This window comes from Rhinatrema bivittatum, chromosome 3 (assembly GCF_901001135.1).
Source record: "Rhinatrema bivittatum chromosome 3, aRhiBiv1.1, whole genome shotgun sequence".
In the NCBI taxonomy this organism is placed as follows: domain Eukaryota; kingdom Metazoa; phylum Chordata; class Amphibia; order Gymnophiona; family Rhinatrematidae; genus Rhinatrema; species Rhinatrema bivittatum.
The window spans coordinates 310,152,777-310,163,641 of NC_042617.1; the positions used below are offsets into that span (position 1 = coordinate 310,152,777).

The 10,865-nt window shown below is 46.5% G+C and overlaps 1 long non-coding RNA gene across 1 annotated transcript; it reads left to right on the forward strand.

The window, feature by feature from the left end:
• Positions 1-2: 2 nt before the first annotated feature.
• On the forward strand, positions 3-10,194 carry LOC115087697. Its single transcript, XR_003855580.1, has 2 exons — positions 3-188; positions 8,929-10,194. It is a non-coding gene; the product is annotated as an uncharacterized LOC115087697 (long non-coding RNA).
• Positions 10,195-10,865: the final 671 nt, after the last annotated feature.

The window sequence follows — 10,865 nt, forward strand, 5'->3', positions numbered from 1 at the left end:
CAAGGTTCACGGGCAGAGGCTGTTTGATGAGATAATGGCAGCAATTTGTAACTTTCAGACTCTCAGCCAACACTCACAAGAGGGATGATAGGAAATAGTTCCCACAACAGATCTCTCTCTGGGAACTAAGAAACGTACATATAATTTTTTTTCCTCCCTCAGAATGGGTCTGCAGCAGCAAAAAAAAGGTAAGTGCATGTGTGTGTCGCAGATTGGAACCGGCTGCCAGCTGCGGACATGCGAGCTTGCATCTCGCGGCGGGTGCGTGTGTGTGTGTGTGCTTTTAATTATTTGCCTTTCAGTTCTTCCTATTTTTTTGGTTAGGTAGGGGGACTGGGCCATTAATGTCTCATTGCTCCATCCTGACAGTGGCACTCGTGAGTCTGCACTTATTTTTTAGCACTGTCACGTCGGTGGAGCTGATCTGCATGCCTGAGCGTGTGTGCGCGTCAGCCCAGGGCAAGAGGGCTGGGTGCCAGCCCTGTGGGTGCAGGGGGGGTGCGTGGGCAACCCCCGAGATCGAGTGAACTCCTGCCCAGAGTGGGGGGGGGGGGGTAATTCGTGCTGAGTTTAACAACCCCCTCCCAATCGTTTTGAAAAGTTGGCTCTTTTGATGTAGAGCAATGTTACAATAATGAGCTCGAAACTTTCCGTGTACTGGGGGCCAGAGCCGCTCAAGTGCACTCCAGAGTTACCAGAGAGAGAGAGCTCCTGGCGCACCTTTGCTGAAAAGCCAAGAGATACCCAGTTGCAGTCTGATTGTATTTGTTTTATTTGTTTATTTAGCGTTTTATATACCGGCGCTCCGAGTGACGAGCACAACGGTTTACATCCTGACAAAAATATGATAAGACAGCCAATTCCAATCACTTGATGTGTTCACGTATCAGACATTTCAGCGGAAGACGCACACATTGAATAGGGTGGGCAGGGGAGGTGAGATATACAGGAATGAGGTAGCGCGGATAAATATTTATCCAGCCCCCACTTATTTACTGAGGCATCCTCCTATTATTTCACCCCCCGCCTCGGGGTTTTAGTTTCTCTTTTCGTTCCTATTTTCCTTTTTGCATGGTAAGAAAGAAAATGCTTAAACATTCCGACTTGTAAAGCATTGCTGAGATTTCTAAAAAAAAAATTGAGGTGGCGAGTGGTGGATTTTTTTTTTGGGGGGGGGGGGGGGGGGGTTGTATGCCCTGTGTGCCAACATGTGGGTCGCAGAGTCTTTTTATTATTATTATTGCAGCCAGACGGGAAGTCTGACCAGGATTATATTTCTTGTACTGGATATTTGGCTACAGTGGCTATACAAACGTTTTGAAGTGGTTAAACCCCCACGTGAAGATCTTCTTAAGCCTGTAAAATTACTTGGAGGCTACCTTCTGCCTTACCAGATAAAAGCGCCTTTAAATCATCCTTATTGTCTTTGTATGAGTTGGATTCAGCAAAGGTAGCGAAGAAATATATTTTAATAAGTGAGATTATATCCCTTGCATTTGCCATGGCTCAGCTCTCCCACTCCGGCCCTTCAACTTAAATCCAAGTATGTTGATTGGAAATCACTTTTAATTAGAAGGAGAAAAGGTAATGGTGGGCACTGCAAGAATTCATTTCAGTATGTTCTTATCCGGTTGAGGTACACGTGGGCCTTCTGCTGGGGCTTCACATTTTACGATCGGCTATAAATAAATACACGGCCACATGCCCGGACACTGGGCCAGACATACTAAGTATTCTCCCCATGGACACCAAACAGGAGGAAAACCTTTTGGTCCATCGGGCCCCTTTTGGAAACCTGAAGAGATGCTCTTGGGAAGTCCTTCTAGGACGATGGCAGGGGTTTGGTTTTTATTAAAGCGCAGCCCTGCTCGGCAGGCGTCTGTGCTGCTGCTGGCCTGTGACGGAGCCACCGCCTCGTTCCTCGCCGGTGGCTCCGTGGATCTACAGTGGCCCAAACTGGCCAGTGCATGTCAGGACGCGGGTGCCTGTGGTGGTGCTGCTGTGCATGGAGAGGGTGGGGGGTGAGTGTGGGCCGGGGTGGCGTGAAGGGCTTGACACCTCGGTAAAGAAAATAGATAGAGGAGAAGTGCTCACCTTCTAAGCCTGGAAAGGTTACTGCATTGATCTGCCCCCCCCCCCCCCCACCTTCCAAGACAGCTCACTGTTCTCCCAACAGCCTAATGACTTCCAACACATTGCTTTCCTGATTGCTCGTACTTCTGCGGCTGGGTTGTTGGTTTTTTTTTTTCTGCTTCCCCCTAGTCTGTAAACGTAAAACTGTTACCCCGGAGATGAATGAAGGATGCCATTCTCAACTCTTAACATGTGTATGTGTGTGTGTGTGTGTGTGTGTGAGGGAAGTGTTGGGGGGGGGGGGGGGGTTTAAGGATTTTTTTTCTCAAAGGCACACACAGAAAAAGCTGTGTGCCCACACTGGTATAAGTGACGAGCTATGGGTGGGAAAGGGTGGGCATATGTGAGCTTGGGAAGCTTGGTATGTATTGGTGAGGTGTAGGTTTGTGTGTGTGGGGGGGGGGGGGGGGGAGGGAGAAAAAGGGGAACAGTGAGGGGGATGAGGGAGGGGGGAAAGGGCCTGAAAAGAGATGGGCTCCAACAAGGATTTTTCCCAAAGGTACAAAAGGGTAGTATAGTTACACACACAGATGAATGTGGGTGTGGGCGTTTGTGAATGGCTGTGTGTGCATGGGTGGGTGTAAGGAGGTACCTGTGGGTGGATATATGAGTCTATATATGTTCTTGACAGGCTTTGTGAGTGTAAGTGGACGTGAGCGGGGACAGTGGGTGGGTGTATTTGTAGGTAATGTTTGTGGATGGGGGTGCATGGATGGGTTTATGGATGGATAGATGGGGGTGAGTGTTTTTATGAATATGTGTTTGGCAGTGTGTGTATGGGTGGTGGGTATGTAATTCTGTGAGTGGCAGGAGTGGAGATTGTAAGTGTGTGTGTGTGTGTGTGTGAGGGGGGGTTATGGGTGTGTAAGTAATGTATGCATATGTGAGTAAGAGTGTGTGAGTGAGTATACACATGAATCTTTATGAAAGAAGTTGAGGTGATTTAGATTTCTATAGCTACTAGTCTAATAAAATATTGAAGGCCTGCATCCTGCCATTGATTTTATGTAAAGTTGTTCTGGTAGGAATAAAGCTGGAACTCATTAGCTCTTGCAGCCATTCTCTGTGCTGAGTAGACGCTTGTCCCACTGCCCATCTGCTTTCTTCCTGCAGTGTAAGAGAGAGAGAGAGAGGGAGAGAGAAAGAGAACCTTGATTAATATTTACAGGGCTCTGTCTCTTTAATTCATCAGCACTCTCCTTGTCTGTCAGCAGAATGCTCCTTGCAGATGGGGCCTGTCCTAACCTGATCTAAGAATTCAGAGTCTTGTGGGAAATGCGGCGGGCACGGAGCCCTGTGTGGGCGTGTGAACCTTGTGCCAGGCTCTGATCACCACCCTAAGCCGATCTCTCTCTCTCTCTCTCTGGCTGTTTCACTTTCCCAGACTCCATCTGTGTCTCTCGCTCTCCGTTTTCTCTCCTTCCTGCCTCTGCTTTAGTGTGTCAAGTCTCCCATGTTCAGGGCGTTCCTCCACAGTGCCACAGTCTCGTTTTCTGAGTCTGACCCACGAGCCCGGGATCTGAAGCTGCAACTTATCTGAGCTAAAGGAGCAGCTCTCCGGCGCTCGTTGTAGAAGATTCCTGCCTCTTCTCCCTTCTTTTTCTGCCTTGTCTTCTCTCTTTCTTCCTTATTCCCCTTTCTTATTCCATTTATCCGTACCAGTTTACAATACCTATTCCTAAATATTTTGTCGAGATTTCCAGTAAATCTTGTCATAGAAGAGGCCTTTGAAGAAAGGGCATCCCTGTGACTGAGCCGCACTATGGAGTAGAAAAAGCTGTCCCACCATCTTTACTTGGCACCAGCCAGGACCCTCCTGGCTTCTACAGTATAAAGAATGGGGCTTTCTCCCAGTGCTACCCCCCACCCCTAGACAGACGGGAGCTGTGAAGCCTGCGCTATCAGTGCACATGATTGATTATATCTTGTCAGCTCTCTTACAGTGTAGAGGGGTGGGGAAGTGAGAGGGGGGAGGGGGGCTTAGGATAAAGCCAGAGAGGAGCAGCAAAGCTGCAATTCATAGGAGGATTCCAAATATTTAAATTGCTAATTATGCAGGAACAATCAGCTCATGTCCTGTGTAGGCTGATGCCTCTGATCCATGGGTTTCTGTTGGGAATGATGGAGAGCAAACACCCTCTCTTGTCTGGGGGGAGGTCTACAGCAGGATTTTTGTTTCAACTTTTTGTATGTTAATTCAGACCAGGAATTTCGTATGAGGAACTAAGATTTAAAGCTGAATGCTACTGACTGCATACATCTTCTCAGTGGTGGGATGTGGAAGGGGAAACCTGGACTTATAGTAAAGAGCTAATTAAGAAAGTCCAGACACTTGAAAGGTGGTGTTATAGAAGAACTCTTATCAGCTGTAAGGATGTGATCACAAATGAAAAGGAACATGAGATGATGAGAGGTAGATTAGTGGCAGAATACCTAGTCAAAAGGGAAAATGTGATTTGCTGGTGGAAAATTAGCTAATTTAGTACTGGAGGGTATTCTGGAGGCCACCACAGCATTAAAAACAGACAAGATCTGGAAACATGGATGAAAGGAAGAGTAAAGCTGAGCACAGACAGAATTGACACATTAGATTTGCCACCTTCACATGGAAGCAAGCCTGGATTTGTCTGAAGGCACACTGGGTCTCTGCCTAGGATGGCAAAAATTTGTGGCCAGCAGGCCGGCTTAACTTTTGCTGCCTTCCAGCTGTGCCAAATCTCTGCAGAGAGCAGCCCTTTGCTTTCTGATCTAGCTGCAAGGAACAGGAGAGGAGGGGTAAACCTGGAGCAGAAGGCAGGGGGGGGGGGTCATTTTGGAGAGGTTAGGAGTGTTTAAATAGATCACTGGGGGTGAGGAGAGGGGCTGGGAGAAGAGGGAGTATATGAGTCTGTGTGTAAAAGAAAGGGGAAAAGGGAAGGGGACACTGTGTGTGTGTGTGTGTGTGATAAAGATGGGACTGGTGCTGGGTATGTGTGTGTGTGTGTGTGTGTGTGTGAATATATATACCAGACTGGGAGGGAGGTTGGAGGGGATGTAAAGGGGAACAGCTTTGAAGCACATATGGGACACTTCCCTTCTCCTCTCCTCATATCACTGCAATCCAGATCCTCTCTCCCTTGACCTCAGATTCTATGCTGCAGATCCTGGAACCTACTTTTCTTCCTACCTCTCTCTTCTCCCAGATCCTACAATTCCCCCTTCACCCTCTAATCCCAGATCCTCCACCCTCTTATACACCCTCTATCTCTTTCTCCTCCTCCTCTCATTCCAGTTTCACCCCATCCCAGTCCATTCCCTCTATCTTCTCCCCCAACCCCATCCCCAGTCCTCCTATCTTCTCACTCTCCTCTCCCCAATCTTTAGTCCTCTCTCTTCAAATCTGTTTAATCATAAGAGGATTGTGAGAAATTGCAAGAGAACCTTGCAAGACCGAGAGACAGGGCATGCAAATTGTAGACAACATTTAATGTGGGCGAGTACAAAGTGATGCATTTAGGGAAGAGCCACCCAAATTACAGCTACACAATGCAAGGCTCCACATTGGGAGTCACCACCCAGGAAAAGCATCTAGGTGTCAACATGGATAATAAGTTGAAATCCTCTGTTCAGTGTGCAGTGATGGCCAAAAAAGCAAAATGCTAGGAATTATTAGGAAAGGAATGGAGAATAAAACAGAGAATATCGTAATGCCTCTGTATTGCTCCATGATTCAACCTCATCTTCAGTATTGTGTTAATTTCTGGTCACCACATCTCAAAATAGATACAGCAGAATTAGAAAAGGTACAGAGAAGGGCGACCAAAATGAGGAAGGGGATGGAGCATTTCTTCTATAAGGAAAGGCTAAAGAAGTTAGGACTCTTCAGCTTGGAGAAGAGACGGCTGATAGAAGACATGAAAAGAGGCCTACAAAATAATGAGTGGAATGGAACGAGTAAACGTTAACCAGTTGTTTACTCTTTCAAAGAGTACAAAGACTAGGGGATATTCAATGAAGTGATTAGGTAACGCATTTAAAACAAATAGGAGAAAATACATTTTTACTCAACACATAATTAAGCTCTGAAAATTGTTGATTGAGGATGTGGTGAAAGGTATTAGTGTAGCTGCGTTTAAAAAAAAGCTTTGGACAACTTACTGGAGGAAAAGTCCATAAACCATTATTAAGGTAGAATTTCAGAAATCCACTTCTTATCCCTGGAATAAGCAGCTTGGTATCTCTCTACCCCTTGGGATCCTGCCAGGTACTTGTGACCTGGCTTGGCCACTGTTGGAAGCAGGATACTGGGCTTGATGGACCTTTGATCTGACCCAGTATGGCAAGTCTTGTGTTCTTTGCCCATCCCTTGTCTTCTCACCCTCTGCTTCTTTCCTTCCCATCTCTGAGATCTCCTCCCTGTGCAAATACTTGAGATCTCTTGTTCTCACACAATAGAAACAAAATAAATTCTACAGGCACAAACAAGGTTGGAAAATTGTTTTTCTAATGTAATATACAAGATAGAAATGTCTGCCAATATGCTTCAGAATTTTCAAATTTCAGTCATAAAATAGCATGGGGTTGTGCATTAGATCTACTCTTTGTTGCCTGACCTTCTGGGAGGGGTGTGAGTGTGTGCGTGCGTGTGTGTGTGTGTGTGTGGGGGGGTGGGGGGTGGGGGGTGGGAGCGGACGTGCAGGGTTGACAGCACCAATAGTGCCTAGGGCACTGTTTCCTAACTGGTGTGTTGCAGGAACCTAGTGTGCCAAGGCTATAGTGCAGCTGTACCACAAATTTAAACCCCCAAAACACCCATATGAGAAGAGCTGAGGAGCAGACACAGTCTTTTTTGCTTTCTCTCCTGGCCTGCAGGATGTCTTCCTGCTAGCAACGTGTTGAATAACAGCACCTGTCTTCTGCTTCCCCCTCTGCTGGCTTTCCTGTGCAGTTGAAACTGCGTGGGGCCTGTAGTCTTGCGTGAGGTTTGGGCCTGTGCTGTATTACAGGGGCAAGCTGGCGGAGGAGGAAGAAGCAGCACCAGACAAGTGCTACAGGGTGGGAGAGGTAAGAGAAAATCATGATGCTGAGAGGAAAGGGAGAGGGAGAAGGAAGGGAAGGGATGGTGATAATGCCTGGGGGTGGAGGAAGAAAGAACAGTAGAAAAGGTGAAGATGATACTGGGGGTGGGGGAGAGAAAAGGGAGAATGATGTGAGTGGGGAAAAGGAGGGGAAGGTGATGATGCCAGTAGGTGGGGGAGAGGGTTAACAGGAGAGGAAAAGGAAGAGAAGGTGATGCTGCTGGGGGGAGTGGGAAAGGATGATTATGATGATGCCGGGTGGGGGGGGGGGGGGGGGGGGGGGGGCAGGGGGTTGTGGTGAAGGGAGAAAGAGTGAGGGAAAGGAGGAAATGATGATGATGATGATGATGATGAAGCCAGGGGCTGGATGGAGAGGGAATGGAGGAGAAGGTGATGATCATGTCAGGCAGTTGTGGGGGGTGGGTGGGAAGAGAAGATGATGATGATGATGATGATGATGCTAAGGGTTGGAGAAGAGGGAAGGTGATAACGCCAGGGAGTGGAGAGAGAGGAGTGCAGGGAGTGGGAAGGCGATGATGACGATGATGATATCAGGATGTGGAGGAGAGGGATGGGAACATAAGAATATAAGAAAATACCATACTGGATCAGACCAAGGGTCCATCAAGCCCAGCATCCTGTTTCCAACAGTGGCCAATCCAGGCCATAAGAACCTGGCAAGTTCCCAAAAACTAAGTCTATTCCATGAAAAAACAAAGGGAAGAGAGAAAGTAAGATAGTTGATAATGATGGGTTATGGAATGAGGGCAAAGAGAAGAGAAGGTGCTAGTATGAGGGGATGGAGGAGAGGGATGGAGGGGAAAGTGATGGTGATGATGATGGCAAGGGTGGTGGAGAGGGAAGGGAAGGTGATGATGGTGCTAGTGGGGTGGAGGAAGAAAGAAGGCAAGAGAAGTGATGAAGAAGATAAGGACTGGGGGGGGGGGGGGGGGGAGAGAAGAAAGGAAAGGTGATGATGGCCGTGGGTGAGGAAAGGGACTACAAGGTGATTCTGCTGAGGGAGAGGGAAGAGAAGGTGAAAATGGTCATGGTGTGCCACGATGAAGTGAAACTTTTGCCGGAAATACAGGTTGGAAACCGCTGGCTCAGGGGCAGCAAAACCCTAAATCCATCACAGCATTGGAAGATGGCATCTGATGGTGAGAGCCCAAACCAAGGTCCCTTGGAGGCATTCAAAGCTTCACATTTCTATAACTTGGGCCAAAGTCTTACACATCACTTCCTAAACTGCCTCTTATGAAGAAATTACCTGTAGTAAAAGGGGGGCTAGGGAAGACCCTGTGTGAACCGATCATCACTGTTGGGATCTAGGCGCTTCAGCGTCCAGCCTTCTCTGACCACTACAGTGTGTGCGGGTGCTTTGACAGTGTGAGGGCAGAGCTGATGCTTTGCTCACAGAGGTACCTTATTGACCTATGAATTCTCCAGAGGTGTTGCTGTGCCTGAGCTCTTGAACCCACAGCCTGCTTGGGCCTTTGCTTCCTATCAAAAATCTGGAAAGCTGACTTCCAACATCATCTCTCGATAATTCTCATGTTCATCCAAAATACAGATCTCAAGGCTTGCCAAGGATTTGGAACACACACCTCCTCTCCCCACCCACCACACCCCCCCCTCACCCCACCCCCCCAGCTTTATCACATATTTTTAATGATCGGTTTGTTCTCATCAAAGGATAGGATGGCGATTATTTAATTGTCTGACCCTGTCATTTCAGATAACGCTCAACTGTGTTCTGCTTGCACTGCCCTGGAAGAAATGGCTTAAGATTGAAAGCTGAGAAAAAAACTTGTGTAACTCACGTCATATGGAGACATGCATTGCCACAGAAAGCCAAAGACTGGGCCGGGTGATGAAGAAGGAATGGAAACAGACAAGGCCGGATGCCACAAAAAGCTCTCCCCCCTCATGCCGAGGGGCAGCACACATTTTGTACCCAGGGTCATCTGCCTCCAGAGCTTTGCTTTCACTTCCCATCCTCTGAGAGTCCAATGCACGTGATCAATGCAGCTCGGGCAAGACAGACTGACAATGAAGGCAAGCTAGAGAGGGCTAGCTAGAGCTAGAGAGGAGAGCGGTGATATGAAAAGGTAGTCAGTCTTACATTAGATGTGGGGACATTAGATGTGAGGCATGAGGGCATTTATGGTAATTTCTAGAAAGCAAATATGGGTGTAATAAATGCAAGCACATGAAAAGAGCTGTGTGGTGAGACCTGCGTTCCCGTACAAAAGGATTGAAAAGGTCCCTTCACTGAAGAGCTTAGAAGCATTCGAGTTGACTGTAGAAAAGCAAACAATTCTTTTTCTGATTTCTGCTGAAAAGGCTGTATTAGTCTAAAGGGGTTGGTTCAGTAATGGAGGTTTTAAGAGAATAGTCCAGTATAGGCTCGTTGAAACAAAAGGGAGAAAATCCCTCAGGTGCAGGGTCTTAAGGAAGTTGTCCATTGTGCATCTGACTTTTTTTTTTTTTTTTAATCTGTTTCCAAAAAATGTATCCATTGCAGGATACTTTAAAGAGTTCCTAGTATAAATGCTACAATGAATTCAGTGTTTTGCTCTGTTACTTCTGGATCATATCTGCTGATTTTATTGATTAAATCACCCTCTTTACATTGTTGCGGAAGGAACACAGAACACAAAGTTCAGGTTGTGTAGTTTGTCACCAGACAGTTGACAATGTATGATAATGACAGTCTTATGGCATCCTCCACATAACACATCCTAGGCTTCATATGACATTTTGTATGTGCAGTACCTGAGGAAAAGCATGCTTATCCAACAAACAAGGAACTGGAAGATGCAAAACAGAAACTCACAAGCAAATTGAAGGTCTTGTTATTCTATGGGAAAAGCCACTTTCAATAGGCAGCATGGCCCTCCCAGCTAATTATTTACTGTAAAAATTACATATGGAATCTACTATGAACAATGGACTATATGGAATGTAAATTTTTGATAAATAAATATATTAATGAAAGGAACTGGAATATTACTCTTGGTCTCTCTTTTTTTTTTAACTGGAATCCAAATTCAGGGCTTGAGCTATGAGCTAAGGATAGTCCCTTCATGGCCTTTTTGCTGAGATTAAGCAACTTGTACAATCATTTTTGTTGGGGGGGGGGGGGGGGAGGGGTTAAAGCCCTGTCACCTGAAGTAGTCACCATTGTCAAAACAGAAGGATTAAACCTTCTGCTAAAAAATTATAACAATCTGCATCTTTTTGAGATTCTTCATTTATAAAACTGTCCTTGCATGCATTCTGCAGCATTTTAAATTCACATAATAAGACAAGTAATTATATTGCCCTGCACCTATGATAAAAGGTATAAATTCCTTAAACTGCATCCCTGCAGGCGAAAATCACAAATGGCATCATACAGCCTGTTTGATTTTTTTCATGCATTCTGTGTGTGTGTATGTGAGAGAGAGATATAATACATGACATCATGACCGATATGAACCAATAGAATCTGGCGATTGTGCTGTAATGCGCTCAAGCCCACTGTAGGTGTGCAACCTGAAGAATTAAAAAAAAAACCAAAACAACAACCCATAATGAGGTGACTGACCTAATGAGCCAGTGGCAGTGCCAGGGGGGAACCCAAACTCAATTCCTGGACATGGGACATCCAGGGCTAGGGGCAGGGGCTGC